The following is a 20,205-nucleotide window of genomic DNA, read 5'->3' as shown; positions in this document are numbered from 1 at the left end:
CTAAGTCTGTTGACTCCACTAGACCATCTGCTCTGACTGGACCTTCCCAGTAAACATGGTCTGTCTGCCTCCTGCTAACCCAGCTCTGCACCAGAAAAGATGAATGGCCAACAGTTACTTGTTTGCTATTCATTGCTACAACCCACTTAACCTAAGCACACAGGAACTTGGAGTGTGTTTCCCTAACATGCTTACCTGTAAATTCATCTCACTAGTCCTTTGACACAACTTTACTCCTCACTTTATGGTGAAGAATCTGGCTCAGATAATTATGCCCCTTAACCCAGCCCCCTCCCCAAGTCACATAGTTCAAATATAAAACAATCAAATTTGGCTCCTCTGGTCTCAAAATCCATTCTTTGCTCTCTGTGTCATATACATCTCTTTGTCATTTCAGAAAATAAGCAATGATGGTCCATTTGACATATCTATGGGGTCTTTATCTTAATTTCTATCTTTTAAAAACTTCTACATAGTTTGACTGAATGTATCAGATATTCACAGGCACTTTCTCCTTGAAGAGGGCTCCATTGGTTTTCAGGAAATTGAACTTCTTATCTCATCAATGCTCTTGTCTATTTATTTTGTTTCAGACCCAATTATTATGGTGTTCCTGGTGGACTTAGTCATATTTAATGATCTTGACTTTGGAAATGTCACCAAATTACAGGTCTTGAGATAACCACATGATTAAAAGGCTGCATCTTCAGGATCTGAATTTATGCCAAATTCCACTCCCAATGCCCCATATTTTGTGTTCTATAAGCATCCAAAATCAATACTTCCAGAAATACAGGTAGAATTTCCCTTCACACAAGCTAGAGGTATGGATCAATCTGCCAACACCCATTTTCCAGCAGAAAACCAATTACAGAAGCCAGAACTCCCACCCTCTGCACCTCATAAAGAACTTTAGTCCATACTCCCAGAATGAGAGAAATATTAGGGGAAGATGCCCACAGGGCTCTGAACTCCAATTCCATCTGGACCTGAGAGAGAAGAGGGCAAAAGAAGGACATATGAAAGTAATGATAGGTGTAAGTGCATCTTAGCAAGGAAGAGAAAGCTGGTACATAGAAAAAATGAGCAAATATATATAAATATAGACAGTCATAGAAATAATAGTCAACCCATGTCCAGGCCCTTGGGAAAAACTGCAGTTTCCAGTGGAGGGAAAGGGGAACTAGGACTCTGGTGATGGAAACGGTGTAGAATTATACCCCTGTTATCCCATAATTTTATACATCGATATTTAGTCACTAAGAAAAAAAAAGAATTTTATATCTTAGTGCTGGTCTTCTATATTGCCCGTTTTCATTGTTCACCTAAAATTTCAGGCGGCAATAGATGTAAAGGTAAAATGCACTTAGTTGGGTGGAAATAATAATAATTTGGGGAACATATACTTAAAGGAGAGCCAAATAGTGTCCCAAAGAAGGGGCAAAAGCAAGTGATTTTAGTGGGAAGAAAAGAAGTTGGGAGAAGTAGCTTTAAAAAGGAGGCTTAAACTGCCTTAGTGGTATATGATTAATTATGAAATTAATTATCTAGCAACAAGTCCAGAATAGTCAGTCCTGGTCATTTGGAAGGATTCTCAAACAATTGAACACTTGATAATGTCTTCAAACAATTGCTTTTGATATAGATCAAAGGTCCTTGGTTCAATTCAAAGTAGAAAAGGAACACAGTTTTTCTGTACAGAGAGCCTGTCTCCATTGTGGCGCTTACAAATGAGAGGTTGACTCAAATGTACATTACATGCCTCTTGAGGTCATGGGTGTGATAACCTGTATCACATGGGCTTGAGGTCAGATCAATGTGGTATGCAATTAATGGTATCTGTACACTTTCCTCATGTTTGTGAGTTACTCTCTTCACTCATACAGCTTTCTAGCCCTATTCTCAAACTCTGACACCATCTTCCCAGACAAGATTTTTAGTTCACCTGCATGTTAGCTATCAGGCTCAAGAAAAAATTACTAAAGTCATAGTCCCCTTGGAACATACCTAAAATAGATTTCCTAGCTTCTTCCCACATGAGGACTCCTAATTTCATGTGCTCTATTCCTTCCTTTGGGTTTCTGTTCATTAAACAGTTTGTCCTGCTTTATAACTTACTTCCTTTTGGCTACCAAATTTCAGATGCCACTATGTTGCCATTCTGACTTCTCTGGGCAGACAACCTCACTAATGTGTCCAGGAACATCATCTCCCCAGACCCTGCCACACTAGGGAAAGATAGAAACAGGCTGGGAAACACCTGTCAATGTCCATGCCTAGTGGAAAGCAATTACAGAAGCCAGACCTTCTGCACCCCACATGAATTTTGGTACATAATCCCAGAGGGGGAAAAAATAGGAAAGCTCCCAATGGATAGGGATGGGGCATGGAACTCTGGTGGTGGGAACTGTATGGAATTGTACCCCTGTTATCTTACAGTCTTGTTAATCATTTTTAAATCACTAGTATTTTTTTAAAGCAGTGCTGTGGTTTATTTCTGTCCCTCTTCCAACTCACTAACCACACATGGGCAATAAAAAATCAAACTAAGTTTTTTAAGGGAACTTTTTAAGAGCAGTGAACATTTAAAAATGTCTCTTCAGTCAGATAGACAGGCTGGGAGTATGGATCGACCTGTCAATGCCCATGTTCAGCAGGGAAGCAATTACAGAAGCCAGACCTTCCACCTTCTGCATCCCACAATGACCTTGGGTCCATACTCCCAGAGAGATAAAGAATAGGAAAGCTATCAGGGAAGGGGATGGGATACGGAGTTCTGGTGGTGGGAATTGTGCCACGTCGTACCTCTCTTATCCTATGGTTTTGTCAATGTTTCCTTTTTATAAATAAAAAAAAATTTTTAAATGTCTCTTATATCAACTCTTTTACATTTTCCATGGCCCAAGGACTCTTCCAGTCAACTCATTCAAGATATTTCAGATCATCAGTCAGTGAAAGGGAAGCAAACTCTTAGACTCTGACTGCAGAATTGAGATTATGAAGGAGGATAGGAGCTACAGGGTTTGAGGGGTCCAGTAGACATTGGTAGAGTGTTCCTGGTACTTTAGAGTTAGGTATGGCATGATAGCACACATCAATAAAAGGTAGAAAATTTGACCCCCCCCAAAACATGCAGCCTTATAAACTGTTGCCTCAATAGAAAACTTAACCATTTGAAAACAAATGCTTCCAATCATGTTTGAATCCCTTTATGCCCTCCCCCCAAAGACATGATAGGTTCTGTTGAAACTACTTTCAATTTTTCCTTCATATCAACATGGTCACGTCTGGAAACACTCCTCTAAGATGTGTCTCTCCAGTGTTTTATACTTCTCACAGAACCACTTCATTCACCCAAAAACTGTGAGATCCAGACCTCTGGCTCCTTTGCGCTGTAGGAGAAAGTTTACTTGCATTAAATCCTCCTTATACATTTGATACCCCAAACAATCTATTCCTTCTTTTTCTTCTCTTTTTTCTTTTTACTCCATCTCTTCCCCTTTTGTATACTTGATTAGATCCTTGATTTTAACAAAACTAGCCACCCTTTTTCCTTCATATTTTTGATGTTTTTTTTTTTTACTCTGAGCCTTTGCTAAGATGATGTTATCTCTCTCCTTCATACCCTCAGTGCCTGACTAATTATCAAAACTCAAGACAGATATGTGTACTTCTGTAAAGATTTATTTAATATCCCTGAATCAGATTCATCTTATCCTCTTTCAATTTCTTTTGTTTATGTTGTTGTTACTGCTGTTGGCATTGTTGGGGTTTCAGGTCAATGTTCTTGTTTTTTGTTTTTTGAAAGAGAGAGTCAGAAAGAAAGACAGAAAGGAGACACAGCACCACTGGGATTTCTTTCAGTATATCCAGGACTTGTCTACAGGTATTCCAGTTAATAGACCCTCATTCAGGACAATGGGTAGTCCTTAGATGATTCTACTTTGTGCCCAAATTCACTTCACTTTGAGGTGAAGTCATGGTATCAGTGCACTAAGAAAGTTATATACTAGGGCTGGGTGGTGGTGTGCCTGGTTGAGTGCACATGTTACAATGTACAAGGAACCAACTTTGAACTCCCAGTCCCTACTTGTAGGATGGAAGTTTTGTGAATGGTGAAGCAGGGCTGTAAGTCTCTCTCTCTCTCTCTCTCTCTCTCTCTCTCTCTCTCTCTCTCTTTCTCTCTCTCTCTGTCACCCCCTTCTATCTCAGTTTTTGGCTGTCCCTATAGAATAAATAAATAAATATAATAAGAAAAATTAAAAAGAAAGCTATAGGAAGTCAGGCTGTAGTGCAGCGGGTTAAGCGCAGGTGGCGCAAAGCACAAGGACTGGCATAAGGATCCCGGTTCGAACCCCGGCTCCCCACCTGCAGGAGAGTCGCTTCACAGGCGGTGAAACAGGTCTGCAGGTGTCTATCTTTCTCTCCTCCTCTCTGTCTTCCCCTCCTCTCTCCATTTCTCTCTGTCCTATCCAACAACGACAACAACAACAATAATAACTACAACAATAAAAAAAAAGGGCAACAAAAGGGAATAAATAAATAAATAATAAATAAATAAAAATAAAAAATATATATTAAAAAAAAGAAAGCTATATATTCAAAGGGAGAGTTATGCAGTTGATTTTTATCTCAACTTCTCCAATGAAACAAAGGTCTCCCTAGACTGGAGATTACTTGAAAAGACTCTTCAGAGGCAAATCATTTGGGAAAAAAAAAAAGGAGGAATAAGAAAAGAAAGAGCTCCTGATGCCAATCCCATGAAGCTGTAACTATTACAGATGGTCTTGTTTCTTACTGACCTTTAGTTAGAACCCTCATCAGTTTGACACAGTTTGAATTATGTCATCTGTATTGAAGAGAAAGACATTCTGCTTCTGACTTAGGATATCACTGAGAATAATGCAATGGCCCCTCGCAGCTAGTAATATCATATCAAATTTAGATGCAAAGCTCCAGGAGATTGTTTTTCATTTATGAGCTCATTTATCAGATCCTTCCACAAAGTTAAGTTGGCATGTATCCCAGACAATGGTCAGAGCACAGTGGTATTTAAATGATCTGTTTTGTCATTTCCATCAATTCCCTCTACTTAAAAATTTTGAGAGCTCTCAATGGCATCTTCTTTATCATCACCAATAATTTCTCCATTCATTCATACACTGTCATTCTACATTAGGCATCCTACCAGTCCTCCCCTAGTGGTTCTACTTGGGAAAAAATTTAAACTATCAACAGCAAGGAGTTAAGTACATGGGAGCTGTGGAAGAATTAAATATGGTACTAACATATTCAATTCTTGGACAGTGAGGGCATAATAGTCAGGGCAGGTCTCCATGACACTGAAGAGACAGAGGGAGCCAGGTAACTAGTGTTTTAAGAAAGCTAACAAGAAGCTCTTGAAGTAACACAGAGCTTAACATATTATACACACTGAAAAATAGTCAAGATGCTTAAAGAAAAATGAGTAAGAATCAATAATGTTAGAAATATTCAGGAGTGAGAACACATTGTTGGTAAGGACTTGAAATGTTATTCTGAGAGGAATGGGAATTCATATAAGTGTCTTATGCAAGAGAATGGTATGGTTTAGTTTATTTGTCATGGCAATTGGGTTGGAAAGTCTGAAGTATGTTGGAAGGAAGTGAGAATGGGGAAGTGAGAGGGCATTGCAGTCATCAAGTTAAAGATGACACAAGATGAGTGTAGGGTGGCAGTTGTGCAGGTTGAGAGACATGGGTGAATAGACACTGATGGTGTTGCCTATGGACTTGCTGTTGGATTGGACATGGCAGGTAACAGCAACAAAGGATCCATTTCTGACTAGAAAAACATTGTGAATACTGATGCTATTTGTCATCTATGGAAACAGCAGGAGGAGAGGTTGATGGCAACCTATCAACTCTATCTTGAGTTGAAGCCCCACGCTTCAGACCATCTTAGGATAATGAATTAGAGAATTTGAGAAGACAGACGAGGTCAAATTGAGACAAGCCTGCTACTCAGAAGACAGGTTATGGGTCGCTACAGTCATCTGGGACCGCATAAAACAGTGTTATAGTACATAAATCTTTTGAGTGTGTGAGTCTGGTTAGATAAAAGTAAGCCTTAGAAAACACCCATATCTAGGGATAGAGCACAGAAAGAGAACTTAGAGAATGGGAATGTCCATCAAAGAAGGACGAGAATTAGATGGCCGTGCTGTCTTAGGACACATGTTGGCAAACCCAGTTGAGCATACACATTACCATGCAGAGAGACCTCCACTCCCCACCTGTGGTGAAGTGGGTGGGGGAGGGAGAGCTTCACAACTGACTTCCTAGCTTCTTCCCATTGGAAGACCACTAGTCACTAGTTTCATCTGCTCTATTCCCACAATTGGGTTCCTGTTTATTAAACATTTATCCTGCTTTATATCTTACTGCCTTTCAGCCACTAATTTGCATATGCTACCATGATGCCATTCTGACTTCCCTGGGCAGACAACCTCACCAATGTGCCCTGGAAACTTACCGCCCCAGAGCCCTACCCCACTAGGGGAAGATAGAAACAGGCTGCCATTATGGTTTGACCTGTCAATGTCAAGTCCAGTGGAGAAGAAATTACAGAAGCCAGAACTTCCACCTAATTCACCCCATAAAGAACATTGGTCCATACTCCCAGAGAGATAAAGAATAGGGAATCTTCCAGTGGATGGGATGGGACACAGAATTCAGGTAGTGGGAATTATATGGAAGTGTACCCTTGTTATGTTACAATTTTGGTAATCATTATTAAATAACTAATAAATTTTTTTAAGAAGAGACAGCTCAAATGGATGAGAGAAAAGAAAACTAGAGACAGTGCAAATAGGTGAGGAAAAAGAAAACTAAAACAGATCAGATGAGAGAAAAGAAAGTCAGAGATAGTTCAAATACATGACACAAAAGAGAAATTCTCCAGGGTGGTTTCTAGGAAAGTTATAGTCTTTCCATAGCTAAATGGGAAGGAAGTGGCCTGTGAATAATCATTGCATTCCACTTCTTTTATTTTAATTTATTAATTTATTAATTTATTTATTTTGCCTCCAGGGTTATTGCTGGGGCTGGGTGCCTGCACTATGAATATACTCCTGCAGCTATTTCCCCCCTAATTTTATTATTAGAACAGAGAGAAATTGAGAGAGGAGGGGAAGATAGAGAGCCACCTCCAGAACTCCTTCACTGTTTGTGAAGCAACTCCCGTACCCCTGTAGGTGCTCCAATGCTTTTTGGTTCTTTTTCTTTCTTCTTTTCCAGAAGTTGGAGGTTTCCTTACTATGTGTGCTTAACCCAGTGCACCACCGCCTGGCCCCCATGTTGGAGGTTTTCTATGATCACTAGGGCCAAACTGACCTTTGCAAGGCCTAGGTAAAAGAAAGACAGGGCTCAGTGATGGCGGACCTGGTTGAGCACCACATGAGCATGTGCAAGGACATTTACTCCCCACCCACAGGAGAGACATTTCACAAATGGTTAAAAAGCAGGCCTGTCAATGTCTCTCTCTTTCTCTCTATCTCTCTTTCTTCCACTCCCTTTTTCAATTTCTCTCTGTCTTATCAAATAAAATAGAAAAAGTAAATAAAGAAACAATGGCCACCAGGTGGATTTGTAATAAAATTTGTAATTTGTATGAAGCCTAGTGATAACCCTAGTGGCAATCAAATAAACAAAAATAAAAATGAAAAAGCAGTAAAGAAAGATGTGGGACAGTGCTGGCTCTCCATTAGTCACCTGTCATACACCCTAGGCATGACGACCTATGACCTATGGGCATCTGTGTCAATTGCCTTCAGCAACCACGAGAATTAGGAACTTAAGATAGAGGGTTGCAGCCTTTGAGACTGAATAGAAACAGGAGTTGAATCACTCCCTTCTAACTGCCCACACTCTATGCATCCAGATGAGGAATGTCTGGCCACTGATTTCCAGGTTGGAACAAGCCTGAAGTCAATGCACACACCCAGCAGTCATCCTGCCATACCCCTTCCAGGCTTCTGGCCAAGATGTCTTCAGAGTGGAGTTGAGAGTGGCCAATAACCCTTGCGGGTCCTGCCATGCCCCACACAGCCTGCATGCTGGCAGGAGGACTGAACTTGAGCACATTCTTCTTAGCACTAACTGGAGAGTCTTACACCGCCTACATATAACTGCAAACGGCTCTTAGTCCACATACTAGCTGTGTGTGGGCTTGTTCTCAAGCCCCCCCATTAATTCAGTAACACAGGCTCCTTTCTGGGAAATATCTGTGCCCTGTTGTCCTCTGGCCAAATCCAATTCCCTAATAAAAACCATACCTGGGGATTCACAGACCACTTGTAGACTGTTCTTGCACAAGAGCCAAAGGATACAGGGTCAGGAACAATTTTTCAAAGCAATCTAGAGACTCTCCCCCCGCACTGGTTTTGGGGTCCAGCTAATCTTTAGACCTGCAGCCTGAGACCTTCCTCAGCATGAGCCCCAGCTGCATGTGGGAAGCACCACACTCAGACCAGGAGGTGAGGTTTCCCTCCAATTGCAGCTCTGAAGTGGGAGGGCTCCCCAAAGAAATCTGAGCTAATTGTGTAATTAAGAAGTGGCACTTCGTTAGCCTGCTGGTTGCTGAAATTGGACTCATGGCAGCTGTTCGTGCAACAGAAAGTAGGAAGGGAAAGCCGAAATCTACCATTGATCTCCAGCCGGGGCAGACAGGATACAGAGGTTCTGACTAAGGCCTCTGGTTAAATGGAGAGGCACACAAGCACCAACAATCAGAGGGTATTATCTTAAGGAAGTCTGAAAGTCAAATGGCACTAAGGCCTGAATACATCCCAGGGAGTCTTGCTCTGGATAAAGTAGGATTTGTCAAGTCTTCTCAGGTTTTTCTTGCCTTTTTTATCCCTTCTCCTTCTCCTCCTCCTCCTCTTCTCCCTTCTTCTTCTTTGTAAAAGTTGATTATTTTAATTGTTTTATTAGTGAATTAATAATGATTAACAATACTGTAAGATAACAGGGGTATAACTCCATACAGTTCCCACCACCAGAGTTCTGTATCCCATCCCTCCATTGGAAGCTTCCCTGTTTATTCTGCTGGGAGTATATACAAAATCCTTTATGGGGTGCAGAGGTGAAAGTCCGGCTTCTGTAATTGCCTCTCCACTGGACATGGACACTGGCAGGCCAATCCATACCCCCAGACTGTAACCATTAACTTTTGAGTTATTTGCTGACTTTGTGTGTGTGTGTGTGTGTGTGAGAGAGAGAGAGAGAGAGAGAGAGAGAGAGAGACAGAGACAGAGAGACAGAGAGACCGAGAGAGGGAGAACATCACTCTGGCGTATGTGATAGCAGGGATTATACCCAGAACCTCACATATGTGCAATTTCAACACTCTAGGCTTTTATTCAGATAGAGAGACAGAGAAGGAGAGACACAGAAATAAGAGAGACAATATAGTGTCAGACCTTCCCTCATATCAAAGTGCCTCCACATGGTGCCAAGTAAGTGTGTCGGGCTAAGGATGTGGCAAAGTACACACACAAGAACATACTATTCCCTGCCTAGTGAGTGGTCAGTCTTAATCTTTTTGACCCTAAAAATAGTGTGTTGAGACTTGGTGTGACCTATGCACACTGAGCATGAGTCAGCAGATGTCAAATGAATGGAGAATGATTTCACTTCACACTGATTGCCCTTTTGCCAGCCGGTTTGTGATTCTCATTTCCAAGAAGGAATGCTAGTCTAATCATCACTGATTTGCTCAAAGTGATGTGATTATGAAGAATCACCTTTAGGTACAATTGCTAATCTGTCTCAGCCACCCAGAATCCCTTCAACCATCACTGGGTTATTGTGAGGAGGGCGGGTAAACAGCAGGGGCTCTAGGGGTACATGCGGATGAGGGGGTTGGTGGGTGTCTCAGGTCCTACGTATGCCTTAGTTGTGACAGTCCTACTTATGCCTTAGTTGTGACAGTCCTACTTATGCCTTAGTTGTGACAATACTCAAGGACTGCGGCTTTGGAAGAAGAGCCCAGAAGCCAATCTATGACCTGTCCTCAGATGTATAAGGCTAATCCATCCAGGGAAAATGATGCAGGAAGTCTGACTCAGGGTCTGTATGGAAAGGGACTGAGATAATAACCTCTCTTGGGACTCTCAATTGCTTTCTCTTCTGAAGCCACATCCAGGATGATATCAGTGAGTTCCAGACTCCTGACAGTTAGACAGGAGTTACACTTTGACCAACCAGAGGCCACGCCATCCCCAAGGCATAGAACTGGTGATGAGGATACAAGCTTCCTTCTGGAACACCCTATTGCTAGATCAAGATGAGTAGGATAGGTGTCTTATTTAATTCAGTGATGGAGAGGGACACTTCAACCTCTTCCTTCCTATTACACACCCAGAACCTTCACTGGAGGCTCACTTTGCACAGACAACCAGGCATATTTCATTACTTGGTCTCATCCTCACTATAACATGAAGAAGTGGACATTACTATTCATCTGTACACATAAGTAAACCAAGGCAGAGAGATAACCTAACATGGTCAAATTAAAGAAACCAATAGTAAACAGCCAGAATTCTGGTCTCTCTGAATGTAATATTGATGTTTATTTCTTCTACATTGCTGGAGAGAAAGGGTTTAAATACATTTACTTAAATCTTGTATAGAACAACACACACACACACACACACAGATATATAGACAAGTAGAACATAACAGAGAATAGGGTATATAGCTAAGCTGTGATGGGTATGCCTGATATCCTTCTTTCAACCTTCAGCTCCATTTTATGGCAGTTCATCCTTCTCTTTCTGGCTTATCTCACTTTACATGATTCCTTCAAGTTCCATCCAAGATGAGGTAAAGAAGGTGAATTCACCATTTATAATAGCTGAGTATATTCCATTGATATATTGTAGGGAATCAAACACACCTATCCCAAAAGATCTATGTATAACCATGTTCATAGCAGCACAGTTTGTAGTACCCAAAACTTGGAAGCAACCCAGGTGTCTAAGAACAGATGAGTGGCTGAGTAAGTTGTGGTCTAGATACACAATGGAATACTACCCAGTATTTTTATTTCTTATGAGAGGAAATGTGTGTGTGTGTGTGTGTGTGTGTGTGTTTAAGAGAGAGAAAGAGACAAATTCTCTCCATAACAGGATACAGACTTTCTCTAGACAAAATATTGAATATTCCTTAAAGTATCATAGCATTAAAAATCACAATCAAAATGCAAAAAAATACTAAATCACAATCAAAATACTGAAATAATCATATATCTACATTTTTTTAAATTACCTATTGGGGTACTGGTTGGTGGTGCACCTGGCTGAGCACATATGTTACAATGTGCAGACACCCAGGTTCAAGCCCCCTCCATCCCTATCTGCAGGGGGGAGCTTCACAAGTGGTGAAGCAGAGCTGCAGGTGTTTATCTGCCTTTCCCCTTCTCTATTTCTCACTTCTTCTCAATGTCTGGCTGTTTCTATGCAATAAATAAATTTTTAAAAGATAATAAAAAATTTTTTAAATAGCTTTTAAATAACTAGAAATACAACAAAAGTTGCAGGTTATTGATTTAAGGGTCATTTTTACTTTGGTCTTTCTAGTCATTAAATGTTTTATGTTGAAAAGGAAAATATTAATAGAAAATAATTTCAAATTACATGGTAGCTAAAAATAAGCAAAGTAAAATCATGGAGGAAAAATAATCTACATCATCAGCTATAAATAAGTAAAGAAACTGGAATCTATTGTAAGCATGGACTTAGAATAGCTAAGAGAAAGCTTTGGATGTAAAAAATAAATGAAATAAGTATACAATAAATACATTCTGTCAACTCTTTGCTCACTTCTGTGTCTTTGTTAAATCTTTTCTGACTTGAAAAGTCCTTCACATCTAATTGCTTCACATCTAATTTCGTCATATCCAAATATTAGTTGTTCAAGGCTCAAGTCAAATGTTAACCCCAATTGGAGGAATTCTCTGCTCCAGACCTGCAATTAGTATTATCACCCTCACTTATTTGCAACTTCCTTACTTTCTAATGTACTTAATAAAAATTCTTCTTTTTTTTTTTCCCCAGGATTATCACTGGGGCTTGTTACCAGCACTATGAATCCATTGCTCCTGGCGGCCATTTTTTTCTCCTTTTATTGGATAGGACAGAGAGAAATTGAGAGAGGAGGAGAGATAGACAGACACCTGCAGACCTGCTTCACCACTCGTGAAGCACCCCTGCTGTAGGTGGGGAGTGGGGAGCTTGAATCCAAGTCTTTATGTGGGTCCTTGAGCTTTGTACTATGTGTGATTAACCTGGTGTGTCACCGCCTGGCCCCCTTAATAAAAGATATTTACCATCAACTTTTATTCCAGCTTTGAGAATGTAATACTCTGAGAGGAGTTTTGAATATGATTATGAGGTGAATAGTATTTAATAAAATAAAAACAAGAGCACAATAAAATGTCATGGTGTTAAAAGGAAAGGATTGCAGTGTAAAGAAAATATACCTCAGAGTCTTCTTTCAGGAGGTGACTTTGAAGAATGATAGGGGAATAGAGAAATAATGAATTATTCTGAAGAAGTAAAGGGAAGGGAAAGAATGGCAGGGACAACATCAGAATACATCCACGTTTCTCCGTCTCCATTACTGTAAAGAAATCACTGGTCCTCAATCAATGGAGACAAGTGACAGAGCAAAAGCAAGGTCTCCTCCATCATCTGATTGTTCATCCCAGAAAGGCCATTAATTCTACCCTACCCTCACTCCCACTGGCTAATCATATGTTTCTATAAACGTTGTTTGTCTTTGTGGAGTGGGCGTGAAGAACTCCTCTTAGATTGAGCTAATAATTCAGATTGACAATGAACACTTTTGTCCCAGAAGAGTAGGATATTTGAGGACTTGAGGCTGTCCCTTTGGAAACCCTTCTTGTAGCCATTTATGAGAAAGACATGCGTGCTCAACCAGGTGTGCCATCACCCAGACGACCTCACCAATGTGTCCTGGAACTTCACTTTCCCATAGCCCTACCCTACTGGGGAAAGATAGAAACAAGCTGGGGGAATGGATAAATCTGTCAATGCCCATGTCCAGTGGAGAAGCAGTTACAGAAGCTAGATCTCCTACCTTCTGCACCCCATAAACATCATGGGTCCATACTCCCAGAAGGATAAAGAATAAGGAAGCTTCCAATGGAGGGAATGGGATACAGAACTCTGGTGGTGGGAATTACATGAAATTGTACCCCTCTTATCCCATAATTTTGTCAATCATTATTAAATAACTAAAAAGAAAAAGATGAATACAGTGATCTGGGATGATCCCTTCAGATGACATATCCCAGATTCATGGAAATGGGACCCATATTGCACAAATGTTGAGGATTCTATGACTTCAAAGAAGCCCTCTGACCTAGTGGAGCCATAATGTGTAGTCATGAACCCTTCATCATAGCTTCTAGAATTGTAAATTGTACCCCTGTTATCCTACGGTCTTGTTGATCATTATTAAAACAAATTATTTTAAAAAAAGGTGCAGGCTCCTAAGATAAGTGGGACAGTTAGCCAGACACCACAGTAGAGCAGGACATCCCAAGAAGCAACCTTTGGTGCCATCCTGTTTGACCTCCAGCTGCAGTGTGCTGTCAGGAAACCAAGTCCTGACATGAACTTCATATCATAAGAATCATGCAAGGGCCAGGTGGTGATGCACCTGGTTAAGCACACACAGTACAAAGCACAGGGATTATGTAAGGTTTCTCCTTGGTTCTCAGATGCTCCTTAAGAGTGTTGCTCTCCCTTCCTCCATACACCTGAGCACACACTGTGCTCTGTCACTGCTATGTCACATCCACTGCCCTTTCCTTACTCCAGATTCTGCACCTGAAGACAGCCAAGGCCATCGTTGGGCTAATGATCCAATGATGTGTAGATACCATTTTGTGCATCATATAGAAATTACCCAGGTGGATTTGAGGGCATCAGAAAGGACATCCTTAGTCTCCATCAGTTTCCGTCTTATGTATGTTTCCACTGAACTAGTGTTGCTACTCTCAAACCACTCACCTCATTATCATTCCTTTGTCTACACCTGCCCTGCAAGCTTAGTCATCAGCTCAAACATATTCACAGCTAAGTCTCTAGTGCTGGTAAACAGTTGGGAGTTCCACTAATAATTGTTGAGCAAATGAAGGAATCAATAAAGGCTTCAGTTTCAGCCATGTGGAACCGAAAGGGATTTCCATGTGAGAATAGTTCAAGGGGGCCCTCAGAAGTCAGAGAGGGAGTGAAGGGCATGTATCATCTGGAGAAACACTGGACTCAAGTTTGAAGTGGAGAAGGCTGAGATGGCTCAATGGCAATAAGTAACACGTAGATGAGACATCTAACGGTTATTTCAACGGAAATCTCTTGGCTAGTTCTGGGAAAGGAGAACAGAACATGAAGTGGTTCTGAGAGAAGTGAGAAATCAAACAGGAGTTACAAGCCAGGGGAGTTTCAGAGCAGAGTAACTACAGGTCTGTACCCCCCCCACCCCACCCCCAGAAAAAGGTCACACAGTTTGAGAACTGAAAAGTGCCTAGGGTTTGGACAAATCAAAATTATTTATAACCTCTGGGAGAGTGGATTATGGTTATACAGAATAAGGAGAAATAGAGAAAAATTTCATGGAATTCCTCAAAGTATAACCAACCCTAAAACAGGAGGGTCATGTTTATTTGTTTTTTATACCTACAGCAATTGCCTAATTGGCTACCCTAAACTTTGTCTAAGGAATGGCTGGACTAGGAGCCAGGTGGTGGTGCACCTGGTTGAGCACACACTTTATAGTATGCAAGGACCTGGGTTCAAGCCCCCAGTCCTCACCTGCAGGAAGAAGGCTTCATGAGTGGTGAAGCAGGTCTGCAGGTATCTCTCTGTCTCTCTCCCTCTCTCCCTCTCCCTCCCCTCTCAATTTATCTCTGTCTCTGTCCATTAATAAATAAAAATATTTTAAAATACACAGCTTGTAGGCTTGTAGACCACCACTGCCTGGGTAGAAATCATTAAAAAAAAGAAAAGCCATGAACAATGGCTGGAAAGCCAGCAGAATCCAGACAGTGTTCAAGAATAAAGTTGGGGCAGGAGTAGATAGTATACTGGTTATGCAAAGAGACTCTCATGCCTGAAGCTTCAAAGTCCCAGGTTCAATCCCTTATACCACCATCAGCCAGAGCTGAGCAGTGCTCTGGTAAAGATATATATGCCATTTTAACCAGAGGAGCTGCTTAAACCACCTGGTGTGAGAGTTGTAGCTACGATTTGAAACTGCACTCACACCTCAATACTATCATTTTTAATGTTTTGGCATTGTCCTCTGGGTGTCATCTGGGGGTCCTCTGCCTGACGACTTTGTCCAGTTCAGAAATATGCTGTTTATGCACCTGAGGAACTTGCAGGATGTGGGGACTTTATGCCTCTGGAATGTAATGCTTCAATTAATGCCTGATGAGTATCCGAGACTTGGGTGATGCAGTGCTAGTTGACCCAAATGGTAGCAGAATACCAGAACTGTGCTGTCTTCTCTTTCCTCCCACCCTCTGTTTAGTCTCTGCTTCAACTTTCTGATTCATCACTTACATTCTACCCCTTGTCTCTGAGCCCTAAGCCCCATGGATTTTTCTCAACAAAGAGTCCTATTCTCCAGACTATGTCTAGTTCTTCTTGTACATGAAGGATTTGGTGCTTTGGTTTATTTGGTTAATACGGGAAAATGGATAAAACAAAAGTTCATAGTTATGCTGAAAATAACCCCTTTGTGATAGGCTGTCCCAATAACCCAGTTGACACTTATCTCATTTAATACATCTAGTATGAGTTTGATTTCATCCCCAAAGTTGGAGAAAAACAGAAACTCACTAGAGAGGAGAGATGTTTGCTTAAAGAGATGCACAAAGATGTAACAGCCTTCCATACGATGGACCATTTCAACCATGTCATTGAAGCAAATGGGAAAAAATGATGAAACCCTCACTACATGTCAGAGGACAACCAGGAATGATCATGGGAGCAGAGATGAGCAGTCAGGTTTAATATTGGGAGGATGAAATGAGTTCATATCATAAGGTCAATATTTAGTTAACATTTTATTACTATAGTTTCACTGCTCTGAGATGACTTTTTCAGACAAAGAGAAACAGAGAGGGTGGTGATAGATAGCATATGGTTCTGTAAAGAGACTCTCATGCTTGAAGTTCCAAAGTCCCAGGTTCAATCCTACACACCACCATAAGCCAGAGCTGAACAGTGCTCTGGTAAAATGAAAAGAAAAAAAAAAGAAAGAAAGGAAAAGAAAAGAAGAGAAAGAAAAGGAAAAAAAAAAGAAAAGAAAAAAGAGACAGGGAAGACATCTCAGCACGGAAGTTTCCTCCAGAGTAGTGGGGGTGGGGGATTAAATCTGGGGTTGTAGCTATGACAGTCTGGACAGCTTTGCAGACAACCTATATTTCCAGATCAACAAATCTATTTTTATATAGCCCCAAGCACTGAGCATAGGGTCCCATGCATGCAACCTTCCTCGTCCTTCATCACCATTATTATTATCCCATGTCCTTAAATATATAGAGAGGGAGTGAGACATTGATGTACTGCTCCAGCAACCATGGAGTTTTCTCAGTGTTGTCCGTCCACGGTGTCCCCATGAGGTGCAAGGGCTGAGACTCCATCTCAAGCATAATAAGGCATGCATTTTACCCACTGGATTGTCTATGGCAGAACTAAAAAAGACAAGGATCTGATCCTTATGTCTACCTTCAACTTATATATGTCTTTGACCACTTATGAAATATTTTCATTCAGAAAAGAATAGACAATAATCTGCTTAGATCTTTCCGGGTACTGACATCCGAGAAGGAAGGATAGAAAGTTGAAGTGATGTTAAAATAAAATCCAAACAGTGTGCTGACACTCCTGGGAACACTGTGGCAGAAAGATCTGTGAACTCAGTGTCACAGCTCAGATTCTATTGCTGCCAGTTTGGGGCAATGGGGCATGAAAGGTGTAAACTTCCCTGGCTTCTCCACTTTCAGAATGAAGAGCATAGCCTCCCTCAGGAAGCCACCGTGAGGATGGTGTGAGATACACACTCCGGCACCGTTATTAAAAGGAATCTTTTCCCCTAGGATCACAGGGGAAGGGAAGGGGGAAAAAAAGGGAGTTTGGGTTAAGCCATATTGTTTTGTAGTTGGTTTGCAGAAGGGCAGGCAGAGAGAGACACAGGCCTCAGAGAGGGCAAAGATAGATGTGCCCCAGTCTTTCATGTGCAGGACAAGCATCTGGATTTAAAAATATCAATCACGGGTCACTTCTGTCAGGAACATCAGCATAAGCCCTTTGCGGGCCTCTCCAGGGCCTTACCTCAGTGTAGAGCAGCAATGGTAGAAACTGCCCCACTCTCTGAAGGGAGTCTGGGTCAGCCTACTCTGCCACTCCTGGAAGATTGGTCCTGAAGTGAGTGAAGCCTAGAATGTTCCCAGCTGTGACCATGGACTGCGAGCTCAGACTGACAGAATCAGAAGTTACCCAGGCTCCAATGCATATGAAGCTGCATTGGCCCTGGGTCGGATTGATGGGGTTTATAGTTAATGGTATTTATATACTTACCTCATATTTGGGAGCTGCTTTCTTCACTAATCTGGCTTTCTAGTCCTTTTCTCAACTCTAACACTGTCTCCCCAGACAATATTTTTAGTCCACCTGCATGTTAGCTATCAGGCTCTGGCAAAAATTACTAAAGTCATGGCCCCCTTGGAACATACCTAAAATAGACTCCTAGCTTCTTCCCACATGAAGACCCCTAGTTTTATCTGCTTTATTCTTACCTCTGAGCTTCTATTTATTAAACAGTTTTTTCCTGCTGTATATCTTACTGCATTTCAGCCACAAGTTGCAGATGCTACCATGATGCCATCCTGACTTCCCTGGGCAGACAACCTCACCAATGTGTCCTGGAGCCCCAGCTTCCCAGAGCCCTGCCCCACTAGGGAAAGACAGAAACAGGCTGGGGGCATGGATTGACCAATACCCATGCCTAGTGGAGAAGCAATTACAGAAGCCAGACCTTCCACCTTTAGCACAGGAGAAAAAATATTTGGTCCATAATCCCAGAGGGATAAAGAATAGAACTCTGGTGGTGGAAACTGAGTGGAATTGTACCCCTGTTATCTTAAAGTCTTGTTAATCATTATTAAATTACTGATAGAACTAAAAATTTATGTCTGAGTATGGGGACCAGGAGGTGACTCAATCAGTAGAATTCACACATTGCAGTAACAATCCAAGTTAGGGATCCAAGTTTCAACCTCCATCACTATGTGGGAGTGCCTCGAGGGGAGAAACTTTACAAGTGGTGAAGCCATGCTGTGGTGTCTCTCCTTCTCCACTACTCTCTTTTTCTCTCTGACTCTCATTCTCTAAGAGAAAAAATAAAGTGGTGAGAGGGGGGCTGAAAGCAGTGAATTCTGTAGGCACTAAGCCCCAATGACAACCCTGATGGCAAAATATACCTGTAGATATATATTAGATATATACATATATAGAGATGGTTATATAAATAATAGTAAACCCATAAATACACATAGATGGTTATAGAAATAATAGTCAGCCCATATCTATGACCTTTGGGAGAACCACTGAAGTTTCCAATGGAGGGAGTAGGGACACAGAACTCTACTAGTGGGAAAGGTATGGAATTCGACTTCTGCCATCTAATGATTTTGTAAATTAATATCAAATCACTAATAAAATTAATATATTTAATATTTATAGTTTATATCTCTTTTCTTATCTTGAACTCATTTTTCCATTGTGTAACACATTTTATGCTCATACAAAAAATTAGTCAAATTGTGTTATGACTTCCAGTGTCACCACACTATATTGACAAAATACAATCATACTCATTTACTAGGAGTCCATGCTCAGGCCACCTCAGTGATCTCAGAAACTCAGCAGAACTGGAGGCTATGGAGACATACACTCTCTCTACAATGGAAAGCTTTACAAGACCAGGTCAGTGAAAGCGTGAACTCAATCCTCTCCCAGGATGGGACTCATGAAGACACTGCCAGTCTTCTGTCCAGGACGCTCATGTGGATGTCACCTCTGCTGGCCTCTTTCTGGGCGTCCTTTTTCTTTACAAGATGCATTACTTTCAGTAACGTCTGAGCCTGAGTCACCCTGACAACTGATAAACCATCACTTTCTTGTGCCACTGTCCTTTACCCATTTCAACTGGCAGAGTAATGGAGTTATATTTTATTTGTATTTTAAGTATTTTTAATTGCCACCAGGGTTATCTCTGGGGCTCAGTGTCTGCATAAGGGAGCCAAAGATTTCAATGGACATTATTTTTCCTTGTTTTTCCCCCCTTGCCTTTTAATGACAGGACAGAGAGAAACTGAGAGAGAGGACGGGGAGGTAGAGAGGGAGAGAGACACTTATAGAACTATTTCACTGATAGGTGGAACCAAGGCCTTGAACCCAGGTCCTTGCACATGGCAATGTGTATACTTGTTTGGGTGATATTATTATTTTTTTGTGGCTAGGGCTCTAGGGCTATTTCAGATAATGAGACAGAATGGAAGGGACAGTCTACACAGCAGTAGAGCTTCTTTTGGTGTTTCAACTACCCCATGCGGTGCTGGGGCTCAAACTTACCCTCCATACATGACAAGACAGGTGCCCTTGCCAGTGGGATAGCTCTAGGTCTGAACTGTTCAGTTGCAACAAAATTCTACCTTCATGGAATTTAGTTTTGTTTTATAGTCTTCTCACCCACAGTTCACTGTATATTTTCCCATTCTCTAAACCAATAGTGGAAGAAAACAGAGCTCATGGGGGCATACAGATTAAATGCACAGGTGTCTGAGTGTGAGGGCCAGGGTTTGAGCTCCTGATCCCCACCTGCAGGGGGGAAGTTTCATGACCAGTGAAGCAAACACTGCAGGTGTCTTTCCCTCTCCCTCTCTACTTCCCAGCTCCCTCTCTCTCTCCCTCTCCCTCTCTACCTCCCTCTCCCTCTCCCTCTCTACCTCCCTCTCCCTCTCCCTCTCTACCTCCCTCTCCCTCTCCCTCTCTACCTCCCTCTCCCTCTCCCTCTCTACCTCCCTCTCCCTCTCCCTCTCTACCTCCCTCTCCCTCTCCCTCTCCCT

General features: G+C 41.6%; 1 protein-coding gene across 2 annotated transcripts in view; it reads right to left on the bottom strand.

Annotated features, from left to right (window-relative positions):
- ITGBL1 (integrin subunit beta like 1) overlaps nt 1-20,205 on the bottom strand; it is a 314,537-nt gene that overhangs the window by 18,505 nt on the left and 275,827 nt on the right. The gene's annotated exons all lie outside the window — the stretch shown is intronic.

The sequence above is a fragment of the Erinaceus europaeus genome, chromosome 5 (genome assembly GCF_950295315.1).
Source record: "Erinaceus europaeus chromosome 5, mEriEur2.1, whole genome shotgun sequence".
Classification (NCBI taxonomy): Eukaryota; Metazoa; Chordata; class Mammalia; order Eulipotyphla; family Erinaceidae; genus Erinaceus; species Erinaceus europaeus.
The sequence above is the reverse complement of the archived record's forward strand: the minus strand, read 5'-3'. Positions and strand labels throughout refer to the sequence as shown.